Genomic DNA, 26112 nt, shown 5'->3' on the forward strand with positions numbered 1-26112 from the left:
GCTGCTCACCTCCTGCTGTGTGGCCAGGTTCCTAACAAGTCATGAACCGGCATCAATCTATGGCCTGGGGGTTGGGGACCCCTGGGTTATACCTTTATAATCTCTCTCTCTTTTGAAAAAAGGCCCTTCGCCATCACATCAACAACCCTGGATATAACTCTCCCTGATAAGGCCCCAACAAAGCTGACTTCCTCCATGAGCTCCTCATTTAGCCATTCGCTTGAAAGCATTCACTGCTTGCCTCTGTGGGCTGATGTGCTATGTAGTTACAGCAGAGAATAACAAGATAAAGAAGAAAGGCTCTGCACTTAGGGACCTTATCGTGTAGCACAGAATGCAAATAACTTTAATATTAGTCTCTAGCTGTATCATGGAAGAGATCCAAATGAAATGCTACAAGAGTTTGGGAAAGAGATAAGACTTTCAGTTGGGGAAATCTGAGTGAAAGCTGCTTGGAAAACATGGAACATAAGTTTGGTTTCAGAGGATTCATAGAATTTTAATTGGTAGCGAGGGTAAGGGGAGGGCATTGTAGACAAAAAGAAGGGCAGAGGCAACAAGAGAATGGCAGGAAAGGTGGGGCACGCTCCGGAAGAGGTGGCGTGGCTGGTGGACAGGAAGCCGGGTAAAGGAAGACCTGTTAGCAAGCTAAGTCTGGCCCAGGTGGTGGGGAGCCTTGGGTATCAGGTTTTAAAGAATGTTTAATCTCATACATGGCAGGGAATCTTATTTCTATCTCAGCAGAGCTCCTACTGTATTTTACTTTAGCTTTTGGTGTATTTCCTCTCAAGTAAACTGGGACATCTGTCAGGGTCTCTTTGCTTCTCTGTCACCTCAGCGCTTAGCCCACTGCCCTGCACATAGGACGTTCCCACCCATGTGTGCACAATGAATAAATGAACAGATCAGAGCTTTACTTTTTGAAAAGTAATCTCACAGCTGGGGGGAAATGGATGAAAGTTGTGGGGGAGAGGGAAGGTCTGAAGGAACTAAAACCAGGAATTCAGAAGCCCGATTCCAGCAGTGCACGTTGAAGGAGAATGAGAAGCAAAGATGGATTGGAAAGAAACTGTACAGGAAGTACCAATACGGCTCGATCAGACGTGAGAAATAAAAATGAAGGGGAAATTAAAGTGACTGCAAGCGTTTGCTCCCAGGCATCAAGAGGCCTGGTTGTGCTGGGGGTCAGCTGGAACCCTGCCTCCAGAGGACTCCAGCCCTATCAGAGCAGGAACTTCACCGTTCTGCTTTTTTCACTGCTGTGTCCCCAACATCAAGAACACAGACGTCTAGGCACTCAACGTTTTTTGAACAAACAAATAAGTGAACATGTTGCCTTAAGATGACATTCCAAGCCCTCATAAATGTCTGATTTAGTTAGAAATAGGAGCCTGGTATTTAGCACTGAAAGTTTAGCTTTAAGAGTCATCTGCACAAAGGCAGTTGTGGGAGTGCATGCCTGCACCCCTACACAGCTGGAGTTGTGGGTGGGGAAAGGAGGGGCTTCACAACCGCTGAGGTCAAAGAGTTTCAGAGAAAGCCTAACTGAGCAACTGTGTCCAATAGTCCAGAGAACTTACAGAGATGATGAGGACTTGGACACTGAATTCGGCAGATTGGAGGTCACTGTGACCCTCACAGAAGTAGTTTTAGAATTGTGGATACTGAAGATCACTTTCATTTTCCCTAGTCAGATATCACACATGTACATTTCCATACACAAACACACTCCCCTGTCTCTCTTCAAGAGTTGGGGTCAGCCAAAACACATTCATTTTGAGGGAATTAGGACTTTTTGCCAAAGGGTAGATGACTGTGTACGAATCCTATGGTGAGGCATTCCATTTGAGTGCACCGGTGGAGTAGAGAGAAAGCGTGTCAGCTGGGTTCTGTGCACAGCCAGGCCCAACACAGAGCACAGGTCACCACTGAGGGACTGTCACAGTGCAGGCAGATCTTCCCTGACAATGGGAGGGGCCCAGCCTCCAGCCATGCAAGAATGAGGTGAGGTTCCAAATGTGTAGGGATTTGGGCCTCATCCAGGGCTGAGACACTCTGGGCTGACAGTGAAGCAGATTGGAGCCCCCAGCTTATGCTAAAATCGGCCCAGGCTCACTGTGATCCTTTAGGCCAGAAAAGACCAGCTGTCCACTGTGTGCCTGCCAGCTAGCACCAGGGCCCCCTGCTTGAGCACTTAGGAAGCCCTTCCTGAGCCCTCTCAAGCAGCGCTGGGCTTGCAAAGTCCCTCCCCACACTAGCTCCATGAGCATAGGGGTGTTTATTGCAAACATGACTAGAGTTCTCTTCATAAGTAAAAGCCTACAGAGTATTATTATTCTGGAATATCACTCATATTAGAAATCTAAGGACAGGGGAAATCAGGTTATCTGAAAGAGAAAAAGAGCCTGAGCTTAGAAAACTCAGAGGAATGTCAAGGACCTCCTCTTTGGAATTATTTGGAGAAGCAACCTAGTTCTCTGAGGTGCAGAATATCTCATCTCAGCTAGGAAGAAGCACTGGGTATGAAGGGATTTAGACCAAAACACAGGCTTGGAGACACCCAGGCAGTGTTAGCACAGAACTCTGCGAGGGAAGAGGCTGAGGAAAGTTTGACCTGGGAGGTGAGTGGGATGTTAACAGAAGAGGTGAAAGGGATCAGAAATATTCTGCAAAATAATCACAATAAAGCCTGCCAAGGGTGCCATAGCAGTCAGCCATCTGCTAGGACCCCAGACTCTGAAATTTTCGGATCCAGGGCCCACGAGGCCTCTGTGCGCAGGAGAGTGCCCTGGGGAGTGCAGGGACCTGCTCAGTAAATCTCCATTAGATCAGGCTGAGTGCCCTGGGTGGAGGGACAGAGTTGCCAGAAATAGCTCCTTTCCTGCGAAGGCAGGAAAGATCGCAGCTGCCATAGGGCCTGTGCAAAGGGGGCGCCCGGGTGGAGGGCGGAGGGCAGAGAAACGGAGTCTGCACCGAGAGGCGGGGACCAGGAGGCGGGAGACAGCCTGGGAGCCGCTTTGAAAGGATCTCATAAAAGTGCCATTTGTTGGGAGCCCGGAGGAAGTGGAGGCAGCTTTGGCACACGTGGCCACGGTGCTAAATTAACTGCTAACACAAATAATCAAAGTGCAAGACCCATCGAGAGGCTGGCGCCAGCGAAGCGCGGGGGCGGCGGTCAGCGGGGCTGGCGGGCGGCCTGCGGCAGGTGAAGGCAGGGCGGGGGCGGGGGTGCGCGGGGACCGGGACTCCAGGCAGAGGGATGTGGGGGCCGCCGGCGGATGTGCTCTGGGACCCAGGGCAGTGGGAGGAAGGGACTTGGGGAGGGCGCACCGCGGGAACCAGGACGGAGGGAGGCCGGTGGAGGTGAGAGCAGGGGGAGCTGCGGGGAGTCACCCGGAGACTCTCACCCAAGAGAGGGGATGGTGTGCCGGGGACGTGCCCCGGGACTCAGGCAGGGAGAGGTGGGAGTGGCAGACTTGTCCTGGGCCTCCGAGTAGTTGAGGGGGAGGAGGAAAGGGGTCACACCCGGGCAGGGGAAGGCAGAGCAGTTCGTGAAGCGGAGGGGGACAGGACGTATATTGTCCGCCGACCTGACCTGTGGCCGGGAAAGGCAGGGCTGGGGATGTGCCCCCGGACTCAAGGCAGGGGAACGGCTGGTGGAGGAGCCCTGATGGGACCGAAGGCAGGGGTGGCCGTCCCCGGCGTGGCGCTGCAGTGAGCTAAGGTTCTTCCTTCTGCACAGGTGTGCATAAGGCGCACAGCTGCTCTCTGATGCCCCTCGCCGCTACCGGGCCGTGATGGTGGCAGGGGGCCTTACTTGGCGATGAGGCAGGCGGTGTAACTGAGGGAGCAAAACAGGTCAAATCTGAGGCCTGGCCGTCGGAGCTTTGTTGCGGGCAGGCCTGGTGGCTTGGCAGACCTCCCACTGACTAGGGCGCCCTGACCTCCCGGACGAGGCTCCCAGGGAGAGTCCCGTGGAGGAACGCCATAGGGAACCTGCTTCCTGGGTATACACTCCTTGTTTCCACCAGCAGCAAGGTTGGAATATTTTTTCACAAACTTTTTTGTTAGCCTTGGCCTCCGAGCTGTGTAGCAGAGGCCATCGGCTTCAGTTTGTAGATAGAGAAAAGAGGGTGGACATGACTGCTTTCAAAGCTGCCGCATGCAGCTTGGAGCATTCCTTCTCAGCACTGGTGATATCCACTTTGCCATGAAGTAAGATGGAATAAACCCGTTTCTAACAAGGTGGAAGAGGAAGCCCCAGTAATGGCAGGTGTTCTGGGGCGACCTTCTTGGGGTCCTGGAATTAAGAGAAGGTACTTCCTGGAGACAACTGTCTTTTGAGAAAATTCCTAAGCATTGGCTGATACCTATTATTGGGTAAGGGATTCTCATCCAGTTGTTTCTTTGTTTGTTTTTTGAGAAAGAGTCTCACTTTGTTGCCCAGGCTGGAGTGCAGTGGTGCGATCTAAGCTCTTGAAACCTCCGCCTCCCAGGTTAAAAAAATTCTCCTGCCTCAGACCTCCTGAGTAGCTAGAACTACAGGGGCCCACCACCACACCCAGCTAATTTTTGTATTTTTAGTAGAGATGGAGTTTCACCATGTTGGCCAGGCTGGTCTCGAACTTCTGGCCTCAGGTGATCCATCTGCCTTGGCCTCCCAAAGTACTGGGATTGCAGGTGTGAGACACTGAGCCTGGCCCCATTCTTTGTCTCTAAGATTCAAAGCAAGGTGCAATTAGAATTAGTCTAGCAAATAAGTTGCAAAGAAAAAAAATAGAGAGAAGCCAGCCAGCAGCAGTGCAGGGGAGCCTCGGGCTCTGTGAGATAGCCACCCTAAAGACACCTTAGTGAGCACACAATCCTGGCTTTACTGAGCCAAAGTATCAGCTTCTGAAGACTGAAATAGAAAGGCAGATTGGGGAACTGGCATAATTTAGTTTTTGTAAGTTTTTAGAAACTAGATTTAACTTTAATTTTAGTGCATTTATGTCCAACACATATGTTTACACAGATGCGGCCAATGAAAAACAAGAATTCCTCTCTTTGGAAAAGGTATTAAAATCATAATAAAATGAATAATGCTAGTTAGATTCCCACTAGGTGTCTTTATAAGAAAGGAAGATTGCTGAAATGCATCCTCCACTTCTTCCCTGGATGGTTAGAACCACCTTGTGAGACAGGTGTGGTCACGAATCCTATACTCACACCTGAGGACACCAGGCCCAAGGGGTCAGTGGCCAGCTCTGAGCCACCAAGGATGGCCAGGGAGCCCATGTGATTTAAACCCAAGGCCACATCTGGAGCTGATGCTCTTTCAACCCTCCCAGGAGGAGATGATACAGAAAGGTCACAAGAATGCATTATCCCTCTACATTCATTTTTTCAACAAGTATTTAGCTCCTACCATGTACCTGCATCGAGAACCAGGAACCAAGAAAGACGAGTAAGCAGATGAGGTTCCTGCCTCACGGAGGAGCAGGGAGAGGGACATGGAGCAAAGCACCTCCAAAGTGACTGTCTATTATAGGCCATGCCTGTTTGCGGAGTCCCAGCACTCGGACAGAAAAAGGCAGTGACCTCGAATTCTCACAGCACCACCCCTGTGGTGACAAGGACCCGGCCAGAATCCTCAGTGCCTGCTGGTTGGGAGTGCTGGCTGGGCATTGGTTTCCTCCCACCGGGCATCTCATGGGCCAGCCTCTATTGTCATCCCCATTCCACAGGTGAGGGAAACAAAATTGAGAGGGATTGAGGGCATTCCCCAGGTCTCACAGGAATGGCATAGCCTAGCTTCAAACCATGTCAGGTTTTGTAGTTTTTCAAAGCTTGTTTTCTTCTTCTGTGTATTGAAAAGAGGATAGGACTTGCGTCCTTGGTTGACTTGTGTGACTGCAGCGTTGGGAGCTGGGGGCGTGACCACAGTGGTGTGATGTGTGAATGCAGTACACAGCCCAGGGAACATAGCCCAGAGTCGGAGGGCTGGCCGCTCACCCTGGCATGGAAGGCCCTTGCTCCACCTGGGCTCGCTCCTATCACTCCATGCACAGACAGGCATTAGCTGAGGCAGGCGACAGATGATAGAGAACAGCACCATGTCGCCACGCTGCCACTTCACAGCATCCTTCCAGCAACCTGGAGTACTTCCCTTTCTAGAAAGGAAGAAACTCAGACTTTGAAAGCTTGCATCCCTCGCACAGTTAGGAGCTGAGAATTAGAACCCCAGGACTCCAGGCCTCCAAAGCCTGTGCTTTGGCCACAGCAGCACAGAACTCCTCTGCAAAATGAAGCAAGTAAGAACTAGAAGTGACCAGGCACAGTGGCTCCCGCCTATAATCCCAGCATGTTGGGAGGCCGACGCAGGAGGACCACTTGAGCCCAGGAGTTTGAGACCAGCCTGGTAACATGGCAAAACCCCATCTCTACAAAAAATAAGAAAAATTAGCCAAGCGTGATGGTGCACACTCATCAGCTACTTTGGAGGCTGAGGTAGGAGGATCACTTGAGTCCAGGGTGATTGGGGCAATCACACTGCTACACTCCAACCTGGGCAACAGAGTGAGACCCTGCCTCTAAAAAAAAAAAAAAAACCAGAAGTCTCTCTTCCAGCTCAGCTCAATGTGCAAAATGTGCAATCATTTTAGGGTGAAAAGAGCTACAAATTCAGTTCCTTATTTAAAAAAAAAAAAAAACCATTAAACTAGGTCAGGAAAACAAAATGATACTTGGTGTAGCCTGGTCCAACTCTAAAGACTCATAATGGAACATACAAATTGGTTGGAAAGGGGCAGAATTATCTGTAATTGTGCCCCGGTCATTGTGCAGGCCAGTTCTGGGCACACGGGAAGCCCAACACAGCCCCTCTTTGGCTGCCCAGAGACTCCCAGGGGCAGCAGAAACAGGGCCATGCTCCTCAGTACCCCCACCATGCCCACTTCTCACAGCACCCTGAGCCATGTTATAGGATTCGAGAGCTGACCCACTTGTGCAGGAAGGGTGCGCCTGTCTTACTCAGGGTGCCTTCCAGTTCGCTGCCAGTTCTCATGCTGGGCGATGAGGAGGAGCCCACTGAAATCATCCGAAGTACTCATGGCCTGAGGCCCAGGCCACAGTGAGGAGATCAGGAAGCCCTCACTCACTGGTGCTGCCATGCTGATGATGTGAGTTCCAGCAACTCTTGGGTCGTTCTGAGCAGTGGTTGATGTGTGTCACCCACAGGAGCATGCAATGGGCACACTGGGTCCTGGTTACCCAGTGCCTCTCCTCCCCACCCTCAGAGCCCTTCCCAGTCACAGCCACTCTGACATCAGCCTCTGATTCTCTCTCCTCTGACAAGACTTGCAGAGACTTTTCTATGTTCGCCCTACTCATAAGAGGAAGAAGTCTCTAGAGATGGGATTTCCGATGCTGCGAGAAGCAAAAGGTCCTATCTGCTGCCCGAAAGGCAGTTTTATATTCTGCATAATCATAAGAATGCCTCTGTCTTAAAGAGCAAATTTCTACTAAAATCAGACCTGTGTAGGGCAATGGATGAAGAGTCCCAAGCTCTGGCTGCGAGCTGATAAGCTGCCTGCCGCAGGCAACACTGAGCCCAGCCCAGTGCCTGACTTCCCAGGCTAGCACAGCTACAGGGGCTTTCTTATTTGGGGCTTTCTTGGCCTCTGCGCAGATGCAGTGAAGCATGCTCAGGTCAGCAGGGAGATAGATGCTCTTAAAAACAAAAGCAAGAGTAGTTTCTTCCTTCTGGGTATAGGGGCATGTGTCAGATTCCAAGGGCAGTTTTCCTAGCATCTCAGAGGTACCTCTAAGGGACTGCCTGTCTTCCCACTATTAGACTCACTTAGACCACCTCACAGCCGCAGCCATTCTTTGAGACTGGCTTTAGGGCAGCTCCAGAGGCAGCTCTGGTACAGAGGACGGAACCCTAGCCCAGAGCCCCAGAGAGCCACTGCTTTCCTGGCTGCACCTGCCTATCACAAAGCCCTTCCCTCCTGGGTCCTGCACGAACTCCCACTCCTCTCCACTGGGCCTCTGCGAAGACCTGCTGGCATGGAACGGCCATGTGTTCTGCACTGTCTCTGGCACTGCACTTCCCCAGCCCACCTAGGACCCAGAGCCTCACTAACCGCCTCTGAGGCCAGGTGGCTTCCTTGTGAATGCATAGCCTCTGGTAGGTTTGTGCACCGGTTCCTCCAGTGTGCCAGAGCTTTTGTGGCATGGACAATGGTTTCCTGCATTTACGTGCAGGCTCCCAGTCCACAAGGTAGACTCTGAGGAAAAGCAGCATGCCTTCTATGGCTCTGGTGACAACAAGAAATGCCAGACCCAGTAGTGGAAACAGCAAAGGGCCTTCCTGAGCAAACTCTTAAGACCAGCAAGAGTGCAATGAACAAAACTGTACATAGCGAAAGCCCCTGCAAAAGGCAGCTTATATTTACCACACAATAGCAATCTGCATGTGCAGAATGGGTCCAGGGATAGCATACAAATAATGTCTCATCACCTCATTGGAATTAGAAGCATAATATCTGAACTTTCAAGTGACTAAATTAAGGATAAATTCCTTGAAGATAGGAATTGTGTCTCATTGACCTTCTTAATCCCAATAGTCACATGATAGGAACACATTAAGAACTGAATGAATAAGTGACAGCTGGTAAGAGAGGGGATGAGGAAAAGGAAAAAATAATATAAGTTAAAGCATTCAGTCAGTAAATAAAAAGTTCATTTCGGGTTGTATTATTATTACGAAATGAGACAAGCATATCTACACAAAGCTCTTTCTACTCCACTCTTGAGACAAAGCATGACTCTGAGGAGCACGGGGCTTTGCAGCAGATCCTTGAAGCTGTCCTGCTGTGGTCCTTCCTGTGGGAGGGGACCCCCAGCATGCAGCACCTCAGTTCCCCTCTAGGCTTCTATTTCTAGGGTTTTGTTTTTGGGACAAGATATCTCTCTGTTGCCCAGGCTGGAGTGCAGTGGTGCAATCATGGGTCCCTGCAGCCTCGACCTTCCAGGCTCCAGCAATTACCCCACCTCAGCCTTTTAAGTAGCTGGGACTACAGGTGCACACCATCGTGTCTGGCTAGTTTTTTTATTTCTCTTTTTTGTAGATGGGGCCTTGCTATGTTGCCCAGGCTGGATTCTATCTCCTGAGCTCAAGCGATCCTCCTGCCTCAGCCTCCCAAAGGTTTCTATTTCTATTCAGATGAAGAGCTTGAGTCAGCTAAATTTGACACCTCTTGTGAGATTCCAAAGGTTCAAAAACTACTGGAACATAAGGCAAAATGATCTTTTTTTTTTTTAACCATACTCAGGAGGTGGGTCGCCATAGCAGCCTTTTTATAAGAGAAAGAGAGAAGTGGTGGGAGGTGGAAGGTAAAATACCAGCCTCAGAGCATCTCCTGCTTTTTTTAAAGTTCTTATAATAAACGTGATTTCTTTGTGCTTTATATTCCCAACACCCTAGCTATTTGTTTGCAGCACTTGAGAAAATACATAGCCTTTTACTTGTTTAAAAAGAGGGGTTTTTTCAATACAAAAAAGTTTTAATATAAGAACCAGCATAGCAGCCAGAAGACTATCTGTTTTAAAGGGGATGTTTTGCTGATTCCAAGTCTGTGACAACATGTAGAACAGACCAATTAGAGAACATCCCAGGAACCCTCACCCAACGCAGCTGTTCTAGATGCAGCTGGGGTTTGCTGCCTGCTCTTTTCTGAATGTGTCCAAAAGTCTTCTCCAGAACATCCAAATTTAATCCCAGTGTCAAGCTTCCAAGACTTAATCACTCAGCTACAAGGAGATTCCTTTGAAGCTTGCACAGTTTGCGGAAGTGTGGGGAGAGAGGAGGAGGTGGTGGAGAAGGGAAGAGTGTGAAGCCAGAGGATGTACCCTGCTGGAACCTGTGGCCGGGGTGCCCACAGTCTGTAGTCACCACGATGAGCCAACAGCACTTCAGCCTTATGCTGCTGGCCCTTCTTTCCTGTCTAGAAACTGAGGGTTTTCCATTTTATTTTCCAAAGAAGCCAGAAGTATTGTACATTTACCGTAATAAGCCCAAGGAAAATGGTATTACAAACCAAATAAAAATGGAAAATAAAACGAAATTTTAAAAAGTAAAACAAGGCAGTTGGTCACCAAACTTTTGCAATTGAGAAGAAAGATGTCTTTTACCTTATCTGCTCTACATATTTTTCTCTCCAACTTCATGGGCAGCAGAGCCGTTGCCTTTACCAGGAAGCTGTTCCGAACATTGTAATGAAACCCCTCAGATATTCCAGGCCAGTACTGTTTTAAAAAGAGATGTCTAAAAATTCCATTGTACTTGAGATTTCTCCAAATTAGCCATGCTTTGTGCATTTTTTGCCAGAATTCCACTACTAAAATCACTCAAACCAGACCTGCCTTACAAGAACTCCTGAAGGAAACACTAAATATGGAAAGGAGAAATTGGTACCAGCCACTGCAAAAACATACCCAATTGTAAAGAATGTCGACACTATGAAGAAAACCGCATCAATTAATGGGCAAGATAACCAGCTAGCATCATAATGACAGGATCAGATTCACATATAACAATTTTAACCTTAAATGTAAACAGGCTAAATGCCCAATTAAAAGGCACAGACTGGCAAATTGGATAAAGAGTCAGGATCCATCAGTGTGCTGTATTCAGGAGACCCATCTCACGTGCAAAGACATACATAGGCTCAAAATAAAGGGATGAGGGAATATTTACCAAGCAAACGGAAAGCAAAAAAAAGCAGGGTTGCAATCCTAGTCTCTGATAAAACAAACTTTTTAAACCAACAAAGATAAAAAAAAAAAAAAAAGAAGAAGAAGGGCACTACATAATGGTAAAGGGATCAATGCAACAAGAAGAGCTAACTATCTTAAATATATATGCACCCAATACGGGAGCACCCAGATTCATAAAGCAAGTTCTTAGAGACTTACAAAGAGATTTAGAGTCCCACACAGTAATATTGAGAGACTTTAACACCCCACTGTCAATATTAGACAGATCAATGAGACAGAAAATTAACAAAGATATTCAGGACTTGAACTCAGCTCTGGACCAAGCTGACCTAATAGACATCTACAGAACTCTCCACCCCAAATAAACAGAATACACATTCTTCTCAGCAACACATAGCACTTATTCTAAAATTGACCACATAATTAGAAGTAAAACACTCCTTAGCAAATGCAAAAGAATGGAAATCATAACAAACAGTCTCTCACACCACAGTGCAATCAAATTGGGACTCAGGATTAAGAAAAATCACTCAAAACTGCACAACTACTACATGGAAACTGAACAACCTGCTCCTGAATGACTACAGGGTAAATAACGAAATTAAGGCAAAAATAAATAAGTTATTTGAAACCAGTGAGAACAAAGACGCAATGTACCAGAATCTCTGGGACACAGCTAAAGCAGTGTTTAGAGGGAAATTTATAGCACTAAATGCTCACATCAGAAAGCAGGAAAGATATAAAATCAACATTCTAACATCACAATTAAAGAACCAGAGAAGAGGCTGGGTGTGGTGGTTCAGGCCTATAATCCCAGCACTTTGGTAGGCTGAGGCAGGCGGATCCTGAGGTCAGGAGATCAAGACCATTCTGGCTAACATGGTGAAACCCCATGTCTACTAAAAATACAAAAAAATTAGCTGGGCGCGGTGGCATGCACCTATAGTCCCAGCTACTTGAGAGGCTGAGGCAGGAGAATCGCTTGAACCCAGGAGGCAGAGGTTGCAGTGAGCCCAGGTCGTGCCACAGCACTCCATCCTGGGTGACAGGGCAAGACTCCATCTCAAAAAAAAAAAAGAACTAGAGAAGCAAGAACAAACAAATTCAAAAGCTAGCAGGAGACAAGAAATAACTAAGATCAGAGCACAACTAAAGGAGATAGAGACATAAAAAACCCTTCAAAAAATCAATGAATCCAGGAACTGGGTTTTTGAAAAGATTGACAAAATAGACAGACCACTAGCCAGACTAATGAAGAAGAAAAGAGAGAAGAATTAAACAGACACAATAAAAAATGATAAAGGGGATATCACACTGATCCCACAGAAATACAAACTACCATCAGAGAATACAATGCACACCTCTTCACAAATAAACTAGAAAATCTAGAAGGAATGGATAAATTCCTGAACACATACACCCTCCCAAAACTAAGGCAGGAAGAAGTCAAATCCCTGAATAAACCAATAACAAGTTCTGAAATTGAAGCAGTAATTAATAGCCTACCAACTAAAAAACACCCAGGACCGGAAGGATTCACAGCCAAATTTTACTAGGGGTACAAAAAGGAGCTGGTACCATTCCTTCTAAAACTATTCTAAACAATAGAAAAAGAGGGAATCCTCCCTAACTCATTTTATGAGGCCAACTTCATCCTAACACCAAAACCCGGCAGAGACACAACAAAAAAAGAAAATTTCAGGCCAATATCCCTGATGAACATCGATGCAAAAATCCTCAATAAAATACTGACAGACTGAATCCAGCAGCACATCAAAAAGCTTATCAACCATGATCAAGTCGGCTTCATCCCTGGGATGCAAGGCTGGTTCAACATATGCAAATCAATAAACATAATCCATCACATAAACAGAGCCAATGACAAAAAACCACATGATTATCTCAGTAGATGCAGAAAAGGCCTTTGACAAAACTCAATACCCATTCATATTAAAAACTCTCAATAAACTGGGTATTGATGGAAAGTATCTCAAAATACTAAGAGCTATTTATGACAAACCCACAGCCAATATCATACTGAATGGACAAAAACTGGAAGCATTCCCTTTGAAAACTGGCACAAGACAAGGATGCCCTCTCTCACCACTCCTATTCAACATAATATTGCCAGGGTAATCAGGGAAGAGAAAAAAAAAGCGTATTAAAATAGGAAGAGAGGAAGTCAAATTGTCTCTGTTTGAAGATGATATGATTATATATTTAGAAAACCCCATTGTCTCAGCCCAATATCTCCTTAAGCTGATAAGCAACTTCAGCGGTCTCAGGATATAAAATCAATGTGCAAAAATCACAAGCATTTCTATACACCAATAATAGAGAGCCAAATCATGAGTGCACTCCCATTCACAATTGCTACAAAGAGAATAAAATACCTAGGAATATAACTTACAAGGGATTTGAAGGACCTCTTCAAGGAGGACTACAAACCACTGCTGAAGGAAATAAGAGAGGTCACAAACAAATGGAAAAAACATTCCATGCTCATTGATGGGAAGAATCAATATCGTGAAAATGGCCATACTGCCCAAAGTAATTTGTAGATTCAACGCTATTCCTATCAAGCTACCATTGACTTTCTTCACAGAATTAGAAAAACTATTTTAAATTTCATATGGAACCAAAAACGAGCCCATATGGCCAAGACAATCCTAAGCAAAAAGAACAAAGCTGGCGGCATCATGCTACCTGACTTCAAACTATACTACAAGGCTACAGTAACCAAAACAGCATGGTACTGGTACCAAAACAGATATATAAACCAATGGAACAGAACAGAGTCCTCAGAAATAATGCCACACATCTACAATCTACAGAATGGGAGAAAATTTCTACAATCTATCCATCTGACAAAGAGCTAATATCCAGAAACTACAAGAAACTTAAACACATTTCCAAGAGAAAAACAAACAATCCCATCAAAAAGTGGGTGAAGGATATGAACAGACACTTCTCAAAAAAAGACACTTATGCAGCCAATAAACATATGAAAAAAAGCTCATCATCACTGGTCATTAAAGAAATGTAAATCAAAGCCACAATGAGATACCATCTCACGCCAGTTAGAATGGCCATCATTAAAAACAACAGGAAACAACATCAGGAAACAACAGATGCTGGAGAGGATGTGGAGAAACAGGAAAGCTTTTACACTGTTGGTGGGAGTGTAAATTAGTTCAACCATTGTGGAAGACAGTGTGAAAATTCCTTAAAGATCTAGAACCAAAATGCCATTTGACTCAGCAGTCTCATTATTGGGTATATGTCCAAAGGGTTATAAATCATTCTACTATAAAGACACATGCACACGTATGTTTATTGCGGCACTATTCACAATAGCAAGGACTTAGAACCAACCCAAATGCCCATCAATGATAGACTGGATAAAGAAAATGTGGCACATACACACCATGGAATACTATGCAGCCATAAAAAGGAATGAGATCATGTCCTTTGCAGGGACATGGATGAAGCTGGAAACCATCATTCTCAGCAAACTAACACAGGAACAGAAAACCAAACACTGCATGTTCTCATTCATAAGTGGGAGCTGAACAATGATAACGCATGGACAAAAGGAGGGGAACATCACACACTGGGGCCTGTCGGGGTGGAGGGCTAGGGGAGAGATAGCATTAGGGGAAATACCTAATGTAGATGATTTGATGGGTGCAGCAAACCACCATGGCACGTGTATACCTATGTAACAAACCTGCACGTTCTGCACATGTATCCCAGAAGTATAATTAAAAAAGAAAACTGAGGAAATAGAGATAAACAAAAGGAAAAAAATTACAAAACACAAAAAAAAATCACTCAAGACTTTAAAAGAGCTCAGGAAACTAATTTACGTGAAATTAATGTAACTTATTTCAACTTTGCTCGACACAATTGATAAGAATGAAATTCTTCAAACTACAGACTTACACCCCCACCTTTGTTACCGTTTGTCGAAGGACAACAATCCACTTCTTTCCATTTGTTGTCGAACTTAAAGGAAAACTCAGAGGAATTTCTGGAAGATTGTATGTTTTCCAAGAGATTTCAACAAGGGTTTTTTAAAGTTTTGCACTTTTGTAGATTTGGCAACCACAAGCAACTAAACAGGAATGAAACATATTGTTCAAAACCAATTACTTATTTTTTTTTACAATTTTTTCTCTCACTTTCAACAATCATTATGCAAACCTCGACTTATTGTATGTACAAATAAAATAAGCGTACAACGCATTTTGTCTTTTTTTTTTTCCTGCCTCCAGTTTATTTGCACAAGTAGCACAAGAGGACCCCAGTCCCATGCAGATGGCAGCCCGGGTCAGGGCAGGGGTCGCACCAGTCCTTCTGTCCTCACATTGGCAGACAGAGATATCTACTCTGAAGCCTTTGTAGGGGCCTGGGCACCTTTGGGAGCCTGAGCTGGAACTGAAGCTGGAGCTGCAGCCTGGGCCTTGGTTTGATCCTTGGCCTTGGCCTTGGCCTTGGCCTTTGGCCGGCACAGCCTGAGCCTCTTGGCCATGCGGGCATGACCACGCTTCCCAAGCTTGGAGTGGGCAACGTAGGCAATCGATCGAGCTTGCGGCTGACACCCTTTGAGATCTTGGGCTTAACCTCCTTGGGCTTTACGAGGGCCTTGATAGCCTTGGCACCTATGCTCATGGCCTTGGCATTGTTGGCCTGCATCTTCTTTAGGCCCTTCTTGTGCCTCTTGGCAAAGCGTATGTTCCTCGGGAACTTGGGGTCCACCTCCTTAAGAGATTTGTATCTTTGTGATCGGGGTTTCTTGATACCATTTCTGTGCCATTTTCGGGACTGGTTGTGTGTGGCATGGGTCTTAGACTTGGCCATGTCTGCACCTTAAGCCGCGGCTCCTGAAGTGCCTAGAACCGAAAGAGAAAGGGGCCACCCATACATTGCATTTTGATAACAATCTTCTCAACATATTGTGTGTGTCTCCTGACCCCACTAGTTCGGGTTTCGTCAGGGCTGCCTGCATGATCTCAAGGCCAATCAGGAAGGAGCAGTGAGGGTTTTTGTCCTGAATGCATTGATATCAGCAAATGAAGGTTTTCAGGGCTTTATTGCAGATCACACCCTACTGCTGTTGATAGTTTTTCTTGCTGTTGTTCTTTCTTTTACCCTTTATTTGGTGGTAGGAAGTGGAAGTTAAGGGTGTGGTGAAAAGATAAATATGATGCTTGAAGATTAGAATCTGACCTTTGTTCTGATCAGCCCCTGGCCCTGTGCAGTTCATGGCATCCACACCACATATGGAAGTCCACTTAATGAGACAAGCAGACATTCTGCAGTGGAGATGGTGAAGCTGGATTTTCATCTCCTAAGGAGAGAGCTGATTTCATTCCTCAGCTTCAGAGAGAAGTGAATCAAAAGATGAAATCTAGCCATCACGCCTTCCTCCCTTCCCTACATGTGCTATCTGCACTACAACTGTCTTGACTCACCTTTCTCCATTGTTCTCCGTTTCCCCTTCTCTTATAGAAAGCCCTTTGCATCCTAATCCTACAAGCAATGTCCCACCTGCCACACTCAAGAGCCCTATGAGGGTCTGCAGACCGTCTGTTTCCTCGCTTCCTGTCCTAACCTCACACTACATTGTTTATTGGGAATGTGGGGAATACCAAAAATAAGACATAATCAAGCTCACCACTTTGACGGTTAATCAGGAAACCTCACTTGCCGCCTATTGGGAACACATCGTTAGCCAATGGAGAGGAACAAATATTTTGAAAGGAAGGCGCAAATTTAAGTGGGGGGCCGCAAAAGAAGCTAATATTACTCCTCAAAAGACATTGCTACCAGAGCCACATGCATTTCTTTTTTCCTTGCCAAAATATTCAAACCAAGGTTTGTAGAAGAACTTTGAACCCCACACTTTATATCTGCACATGGGAGCTGAGTTGAATCTGTGCTTTGTTTTTTTAATTTATTGAGGAGGAAAAAAGCCTTATCTGTATGCATCTGTAAAACCTAATGCATGACCTACTTTTTATATTACCTAATTTTGAGATTTTGGTTAACCCCCATTCTCTTTAAGTCTCAGTTTCTTATTCAATAAAATATATGGCTTGGACCATTTGTTGCTATGGTTCACTCTAGTTCTAAAATGCCATTCTTACCAAATTTAAATCAACTTCACCATGGGGACAAAGCACGGGAAATTTATGGAAAATGACAAGTCCTGAGCATAGAACCACATCCCTGAGCTGTGCCCTGGAGGAGAGTTGAGAATGAACACCCATTGAGATTTAAATGAATGAGAAATAAACCTTTGTGTTTTGTTTGTTTGTTTGTTTGTTTGTTTGTTTTTTGAGGCTGAGTCTCGCTCTGTCGCCAGGCTGGAGTGCAGTGGCAAATCTCGGCTCACTGCAACCTCTGCCTCCCCAGTTCAAGTGATTTTCAGCTTCCAGAGTAGCTGGGACTATAGGCGTGCACCACCACACCCAGCTATTTTTTTGTATTTTTAGTAGAGACGGAGTTTCACCATGTTGGCCAGGATGGTCTCCGATCTCTTGACCTCGTGATTCACCTGCCTCAGCTTCCCAAAGTGCTGGGATTACAGGCATGAGCCACTGTGCCATGCCTGTCATTTTTAAATCTTTAAACATTTGGGGGTTTATTTTTTACAACAGCTACTGTTAACTAATGTATTTCTGGACTTCCATTTCCTCATTTAAAAAAATGAGAGGCCGGGCATGGTGGCTCATGCCTGTAATCTCAGCACTTTGGGAGGCTGAGGCGGGCGGATCACCTGAGGTCAGGAATTCGAGACCAGCCTGGCTAACATGGTGAAACCCCGTTTCTACTACAAATACAAAAAATTAGCTGGGCGTGGCAGCATGTGCCTGTAATCCCAGCTAGTCGGGAGGCTGAGGCAGGAGAACCTGGGAGGCACAGGTTGCAGTGAGCTGAGATGGCACCATTGCACTCCAGCTTGGGCAACAAGAGTGAAACTCCATCTCAGAAAAAAAGAATGAGAGTAATAATTAGCATCTGGGAATGTTTCTGTGAGGCTGCAATCAAATGACACTTGTGGATCAGCCCGGATGTGTCTGCAAGAGTGGGCTTGACTTCTCTGTTTCTTCCCTCCACCCAGCTGCAGAGGGAGGAGCAGTAAGCCCTTGTCACCAGGTGGACAGTGATGAGGTTGAGGCCCACAGAGCCCCCCAGTGGATGCTGTTCTTCTGAAGAGCAGCCTACAAACCTGCTTCTCCCAGAGGAAGCTGTGTGGAAAGTTGCTTCCCCATGCCACACAATGGTCTGGGCAGAGGCCATTGGGGTGGATGATTCACTCCTCCAAGGGCTCAGGAAACCGAATTCCTTCTGCACCCTACTGTCCACTTGCCTTCCCTGCTTCTCTACCTCCCATTGGCTTCTTCTTGCCCTGAAGACCCGCTGCTGTTCTCACGGTAGACCACGGGGTGCTTGGAAACTGATGATCCCTGCACATCCATGAAGATCGTGTGCCTCAAGATTCCAGCTTCCGTCTGTTGGCCACAGAGGTGCTTCCTGATGGGGTGGGTGGGCCCTTGCTATTCCTCAGGGGACAGGGCATCCTGAATGCCTGGGACTGTTCCTTCTAAAGCAGCCTACTCTCACAACAGTGCACCCTGAATGCCTGGGACTGTTCCTTCTAAAGCAGCCTACTCTCACAACAGTGCACCCTACACCCACCAACAAAACCACAGAAAGCCCACACAGGGTCATTAGGGAGGACCTGCACATACAACTGCACACAGGCAGACAGGAGGCCAGGCAGGCCCTCAGGGAGGCAAGAAGAATCAGGAGGTGAGGAGACTGGAATCACCGGCTGTGGCTCAGGCAGGTGTGCCTGAGACAGGGTCACAGATCCCCCGCCTAAAAGCAATGCAAATAAATGTCCTGTCAGGGAAGACACTGTGAGCTCCGTCCCTGGTGTGAGTGTGAGGGATGAGCGGGTCTCCGAATTCAGCTCACCCTCAGTCACCCGCTCTGTAAACCAGGAACCAGAAAACCCAGCACTGGCCAAGGAGAGGTGCTTCACACCTGTAATCCCAGCACTTTCGTAGGGCAATGTGGGAGGATCGCTTGAGTTCAGGAGTTTGAGACCAGCCTGGGAAACATGGCAACAAAAATTTACAAATTAGCAGGGCTTGGTGGCATGTGCCTGTAGGCCCAGCTACTGGGGAGGGGGAGGACAGAGGATCACTTGACCCTGGGAGTTCAAGGCTGCAGTGAGAGCCCTGTTTACGCCACTGCACTCCAGCCTGAGCCACAGAGTGAGAGCCTATCTCAAAAAAAAAGAAGTAGGAGGAGGAGGAGAGAGAAAGGAAGAAAGGAGGAAAGAAGAGAAAGAAAAAGGAAGGAAGGAAGAAGGAAAGAAAGAGAAAGAAAGAAAAGAAAAGAAAAGAAAAGAAAAGAAAAGAAAAGAAAAGAGAAAAGAAAAGAAAAAGACCCACCCAGCACCTCTTCATTGGTGCTGAGGATAACGTGACAGCTTAAACACGGACCTGCTTTATTTTGCTTACATATTAAAATGGACGGCCTCCAAAACTTCCTTGACTTCACACCACGTCGTCCATATTCTCACCGTCTTCCTATCACTCTTCTGAGAGATTTATTGAAAACTGTAACTTACTGAATTTTTCCCATCCTAAGTAGAAAGGAACATACTCAGCTCTCAGAGTCACTTTGGAAAGTTTCATCATCTCCATCACCCGGCGGGCAAAGCTCTTTTTGGCGCCTGCTCCTTTTGGAAGCCTGAGCCATTCCAGGCGGCTTGGCGACCCTGGCTGCGCAGGCCACATACGGAGGCCCAGCTCGGCGGGAGGGGGCGGGCGGATCGGCGCTGCCCTAGGGGACTCCGGGCTCCTGCCCTCAGCGCGGCTCCCGCCAGCCTTCGCCCCCGCGCCTCCCTCTCCGTTCTGCTGGTTGCCCTGCGACGATGCTTGGCTCCTGCCTCAGGTCCCCGGCTCGAGTCCCGTACTCCCCGGCCGGCCCTTGCGCTGCCTCCCCCGCCCGGCCAGGTGTCCTGCCCGGCGTGAATGGGAGAGGTGCTTCCCACTGCGGGGGAGTCTGGGGACTCCCCGCGCCAGCCCTGGCCGCACGGCGCCGCGCCCCGCCCACCTGCCCATACTTTCTCAGTCCCTGGAAGCCGTCCTTTCCCGGGAAAGTCCCTCTCGGTGTTATCATCCTTCTGTTTTCCCTATCAGTGCTTGTAAACTTTTTGTTTTTGAAGACTCCTTTGAGACTGTGTTAAAGGACAGGAGCCTGCCCCCAGGAATGTCTGTGCACATAGACGCGTGGTTCTGGGAGGCGCGGGGTCTGGGTGTTTCTGCAGCTCCGGGCCTGGGGCTGTCCCCGCAAGGCCCCGCAGCCCCGGGGGTCCGGAGAACTCCACCGCACTGGTGTTTCTGCGCCCATGCCGGAGCCCAGCCGCGCTCTTGTCAACCTTTCCCCTCTCAGTCCTCGAAGCTGGGGACAAAACCGCCAGGAGAAATAAGGCACAGGACTAGGGGAGGGGAGGGATTAGAAACTGTAATTCAACCTAATATTTGAGGCTTGGCAAGTGTGCCTATGGGATTTCACGAAAACCCCCGAATCTTTTTCATTTCAGAGCAATTAAGCCGACCCCAGCGTCCTGGCTCCAGTAAGCCGCTCAGCTCTCCGTTTTATTGCCTGTTTCCTTCTCCCTTGCCAGCACGAGCGAGCTCCCATCCTTGCGCTCAACATTAAAAACCCACACGGCGTCGGTGCCACGGAGGGGCCCCACGAGCAAGTGTGGGGCTGGGGCAGGCGGCCGGGCACATGTGGCCCCCGGGGCCGCGCACAGGCACAGCTTTCGCTCTAATCAGAAACATCCCGCCGTAATTTAATAGTTCCCACCAAGCACAGACACCAAGTCTAGCGATTCTTCCTCCACATTCTTAACCCTTAGAGGAGGTGGGAAGGCCAAAAGAGAGGGGAAATTAATCCCTTAGAGTTGCTACCCTGGGATTTTTCACTTGCAGTTTTTTTCGCTCTGATGTGAAAGAAAACGATGTGAGCTTTGGAAGCTTGCAGGGAGCAGGAATTTATATTAAAATGCCCTTCCTCGGTTCTGGCAAGGGGCATGGGTGGGGGAGAGCGGTGGAGTCCCTCACTCCCTGGGGAGGGCCAGTCCTGCTAAGAGGCCAGACAGAGCACCTACCGGGGCCACCAGCAAAGCAGCGCACCGATTAAAAGTGTTTGAATCCTGATCCCGGTTCTGAGGCCTCCCTCTCCAGCCTCTGGGGCTCGGCCAGCCGAGCGCCTCTGGGTTGTGGATGTCAGTGTCTTCCCCAGGACCGTGGTCGTGGGGGTGGGAGTCCCCCTCAGCCTGTCACATTCTCACCTGCAGGTGGAATGCCATAACTAAGAAAGCCACAAGATTGTAAGCATGAGCTTTGGAAGAAATTTGTCTTCTACTTAGATGTTTTGATTAGTTAGTTTTGATTTAAATTAAGTTTTCCTAAAATTCAGGAGTAGGAACCCACCATGTCAACTTTTCCATATCGTTAAGACCAGTCAGTGACAGCTGTCAACCCTCTGTGGCTTGTCTTCCATACCCACAGACTCGTATCCATCTGAGGCCACTGGTGGTCAGGCTTCCTCTGCTGAGTGAGCCATAGGCCCACATGCATGTATGTGTACACACACTGCACCCATACACACACTGCACGCATACAGCACCCGTGTGTATACACAGCACGTGCATACACAAATGGCATACATACACACACCACACATGTACACACACAGCACACATACACATAGCACAAGTGTATACACACAGCACATGCATACACAGACAGCACAGCTGCACACACACCACATGCGTACACACGCACTTGTACACATACACTGTGCATTTCTCTCAGTGAACATTCACCACATGCCTTGGGTGCATGCAGTATTATGCTGCATGAGATAGGGTCCCCAAACCTGGCTTCACCTTCAAAGCACTGAAGGAATTTTGAAGAGACTCCCTGATCTACCAAATCGAGTGAGGACTTGAGACATTTTTATTTATAAAGGCTCCGAGATTGCTCTGAGGTGTACCTGGGGCCCGCAGGTGGAGAGCATTCATGTTTGCACCACCTGTTAAGAAGCTCACCCCCAACGCGGTGCCGGTGGAGAGTGGCTGGCATCTGGCACTCAGGTATGCAGGTTTGCTCTGTGACTCTGACGAGTGGTGGGACCTACGGAAAACGGTAGAGCTCTCAGAGTTCCCCTTCGCTTATCTGCAAAAAGAAGACGATAATGGCATCCGCATTATAGAGTTTTTGTGCACATGGAATGAGTGAATATTTGAGAAGCATTTGGAACAGCAAGTGGTTTAAGTTGTGAGTGCTAAATAGAAGTGTTACCATTTCCCTTGAGATGTGAGTTGATGGTGTAGACTGGTGGAGGGCCGAGGAAGCCTGCAGCACTGGGAGAGAGGGTCCTGCTTGTGGCAGCATGACTGGGAAGAAACACCATGGCAATGGTTTGCAGGTGGGACTGATGGGGAGATGTGCAAGCTGAGGGAAAGTGTAGAGACGTGTTCATTTATGAATCATCTACAGGCCCAGCTAATCAAATTCACGTCAAGCAATGTTGTTCTCCTTCCCAACAGGCCTGACTCTGGGAACAGGTAAGTAAATGGGGTGTGCACATTTGAGGTGAGATGGAGGCTTTCTCAGACCACACGGGCCCACTCCCCCTGCAGATCCTAAATCTACATATGGCCTAACTAAAGAGCCGCATGAAGGAATATGCACAAGATGACTCTGCAGGCCCCTACCACTGGACACGTGACTGCTGCTCCCCGCACCGATGGAGAAAGGGGCCTAGAAGAGGCCGGCCAGTAGCCTGCAGTCAGGATCTGGGCCACGAATGGAATTCTCAACTACAGACTGAAAGCCTTGGTGTGTAGACCAGCCTCCACCCTCTTTCTAATGGAGAAAAGCTCCTTATCAGATATAAAATATTTGATGTATGTATTCATATGTTACATAAATGAATGTGATATTTATTTGTTCATTTATAAGCTTGATAATAGGCACAATTTTATAAGAAGCACATGCCATTCTACACGGTGGGAGAAGCTGGGTTCAACGGCTCCGAGAACTTCAGCCTGTTAGAGAGACCAGTGTTTTTCTTTGTGCTTAGGAACAGCATTTTGTAGTGAAATGTGTCTTCAATGACAGCATTTAGCATCCTGTCCCAAATAAGAACAGCCTCCCAGTGAAATCCAGGAAACCAAAACAATCATGACAAGAGAATGTGCAATGCCAGATGAATCTGGATCCTACATTTTTTTTGTCTCTACTTTCTTTGACATTAAATATTGTGTGAGAAAAAACTCTGACTCCCAGTGAGCCATCTGTCTTTTGTTTCTTTTTGGGTGTGTAGCCACCCGCAGTAATCAGCCTAATCCTGAAGTCAGTAACTCTGTTACACAGATAGGGCCCTGATTAGAGGAAAGCGAACCAGGGGCCTCTGGGTTTGCTTCTCCAGGTTCCTTAGATACTTACAGTTTGGCTCTCATCACTCCCACATTCCTAGAAAATCCAAGGGCAGGTTGTCCGGGGTGACCCTGGCCGGGGTGCCAGCTTCCCTCAGGCCCCACAGGGATGTGGATGGCCCAGGCTGGCGCCCTGGTGTCCTGGGCTTGCAGAGCCACCACCAGGGAAGCTGCCCCAACCCACTCCTATCCAGCAGGTTGGAGGGCTGGGGCGGGTAGGCGGGGGGGTCTATCTCTGGCAAGGATTGTTTTATATGGGTGGCTTGAAGTCATTCAACCTTTAGCCTTATGCCTGTAACTCCACCCCCGGAATCCAAGAATTGCAATGCCTGACCAAGCTAGCCTCACTTTAATGATGCGTGTCATCTTTTTCCCTGAAAAATCCTTTTTCGCAGTGGTCTCAGGCTGGAGGTGACCGCCATCACAGGACCCAAAGAACAGACATTTCCCCAACAACTCCCGTCGTCCTAGAACACAGATCCAGAAAGGCAGGCACCTGAGGCAGAGCCAGGACATTCACCTCGGGGCCTCCAAGTTGCATCCTCCTCCCTCCCTCCTCAGAAGCACGTCCCCTGCCCTCTCCTGTCTCCCGGGGCTTTCTGCTTCCTAACTCCTCTCTAAATCAAAGCAACATATTTATCCTGGAACTCGACCCCTTTCCAGCCAGTGTGGTAATTCTCCAGGCATTTGCATCTTCAGATTTTTATCTCCAATCATTAAATGGAAGCTTTGTGTCTTGTTAAAGGAATGTCTGGTTTGAGGGGAGGATTTTTGGATAAATCCTCCTTACACCTAAAATCACTTCAAGATTTCTGTGTGCCTGGATCTGAGAGCCGAGGATGCTGGAGCAGCACGCCTCTCACCCCAGCCCCTGCCCAGGACTCTCCCAAAGATGGAGAGGGTGGCACTAGGTCAACAGTCCCAGATGCCTCTCCTTCCTGCAGCATCGACCTTGGGATGAGGCCTTGAAGGCTATCTAGATGGTCGGGGGAAGAACGTGGGGAATCATGGGGTACAGAGGGAGGTGGAGCAGGGCCCAGAGTAGGTTCACCAGGCTCTGTCTGGCCAGCTGACAGAGCAGAGATTAAGGGCTGGGCCTTTTCATACCGCATGTCCATGTGTGAGCCACACACTGTACCAGCGAAGCTAGGGTGACACCAGATCTGAGTGCTAGAAACCTAATGAGGTAAAGAAAAACATTTGGAAGATGATTGTAAAAGCCATACTGATTATAGTGATTCTGGTTAACTGCTGATCACTCAGGCCTGATTACCATGGTGTACAATAATGACTATGTACATCCTGAAATGTGTGTCAGATTAGCTACATTTTTTTGATTACAGCAGCAAATTCTGCAAATGTATGACCACTCAGTCTTTATAATTAGCTTCTTCTGTGGCACTATCTACTCAAGCAGCCTGGTTTTGGGCATTTGTTCTAAAATATATGAAATGAATAAGATAAAATTTTTAAAAATAGGGAAAATAGCCACACTGGGCCTGCTCCAAAGGCTCACATGACCAGGCCCCTGCCATGCCTGCCTCCTGGAAGGAAATCACACCAGAAATCAGGTGACAGCACCGTTCTACTCACTCCCTTATCTCTGGTGCCCAGAACGGCACCATACACCATAGGTGCTTCATACACGCTTAATGAGGGAAGTAAACAAATGGCTAAAAGTAAAGGCTGAATCAGTGTGGGTGATGTTTTGACAGCTGCACTCTGACACCCCTGATGCTCCGAGAGGCTAGAGAATAACACAGCACAGGTAAGCGCCTTCCAGTTGGTGACCTGTGTTGGCACCCTGGCTCCATCACTAGTTCTTATGACTGTTCATGTCATTCACCTGGGGGAGCCTCTGCTTTCTCTCAGGAAAGTGGAGATATTAATCACCTCCCAGAATTCATGAGAGGATTATATGTTTTTAGAAAATAATTCCAGGCTGGGTGTGGTGGCTCACACCTGTCAATCCCAGCACTTTGGGAGGCCAAGGCAGGAGGATCACTTGAGGCCGGGAGTTCTAGATAAGCCTGGACAACATAGTGAGGCTATGCCTCTACAAAAAAATTTTTTTTAATTAGCCGAGTGTATACACACTTGTGGTCCCAGATACTTGGGAGGATCACTTGAGCCCAGGAATTTGTGGCTGCAGTGAGCAGTGATCATACCACTGCAATCCAGCCTGGGCTACAGAGAAAAACCCTGTCTCAAAAATTAAAAATATAAATAAAATAACTCCATAAATGCTAATGCTAAAGCAACTGCATGCTTTCCTTTGAAGTCATTTACATTCATTTAAGTGGGAATTTCTTATTGTGCAGTGCTAGGGTTTGAATGTGTGTCCCCTCAAAAATTCATGTTGAATCTTATCTCCCATGATGGTAGTATTAGGAGGTGGGGGCTTTGGGGAGGTGATTCAGTCATGAGGGCTGCATTGTCATGAATGGAACTAGTATCCTTATAAAAGAGGCTTCAGAGAGAGGTCGCCTCCTAGTCTTCCACCCCTTCCATGCTGTGAGGACACAGCAGCAATAGGCCATCCTGGAAGCAGAGAGCTGCTCTCACCAAACACCAAAGCTCATACTTTGCTCATGGACTTCCCAGTCTCTAGAATTAGGGTGTGAAATAAATTTCTCGTCTTTATATGTTACCCAGTCTCAGGTACTTTATAATAGCTGCACAAAGGGACTAAGACATGGGGTATGTGGTGAGCATCTTGGCACCTCTCCTTCTAAGGACCCTCCTTAGTAATGGATGGAACCCATAATTGGGCCTTGTTTTTCAAAGAGAACTACTAGTGTTTTCAGAATTTT

The 26112-nt window shown here is 47.5% G+C and overlaps 1 long non-coding RNA gene and 1 pseudogene across 1 annotated transcript in view; both read right to left on the bottom strand.

Annotated features, from left to right (window-relative positions):
• LOC101126439 (uncharacterized) overlaps positions 1-19880 on the bottom strand; it is a 95233-nt gene extending 75353 nt beyond the window's left edge. Inside the window, exon 1 of the long non-coding RNA XR_010134990.1 lies at positions 19302-19880. This is a non-coding gene — a long non-coding RNA (uncharacterized lncRNA). The remainder of the gene's footprint in view (positions 1-19301) is intronic.
• LOC134756396 (large ribosomal subunit protein eL29-like) lies at positions 15032-15654 on the bottom strand (annotated as a pseudogene).
• Positions 19881-26112: the final 6232 nt, after the last annotated feature.

This window comes from Gorilla gorilla, chromosome 7 (assembly GCF_029281585.2).
Source record: "Gorilla gorilla gorilla isolate KB3781 chromosome 7, NHGRI_mGorGor1-v2.1_pri, whole genome shotgun sequence".
Taxonomy (NCBI): domain Eukaryota; kingdom Metazoa; phylum Chordata; class Mammalia; order Primates; family Hominidae; genus Gorilla; species Gorilla gorilla.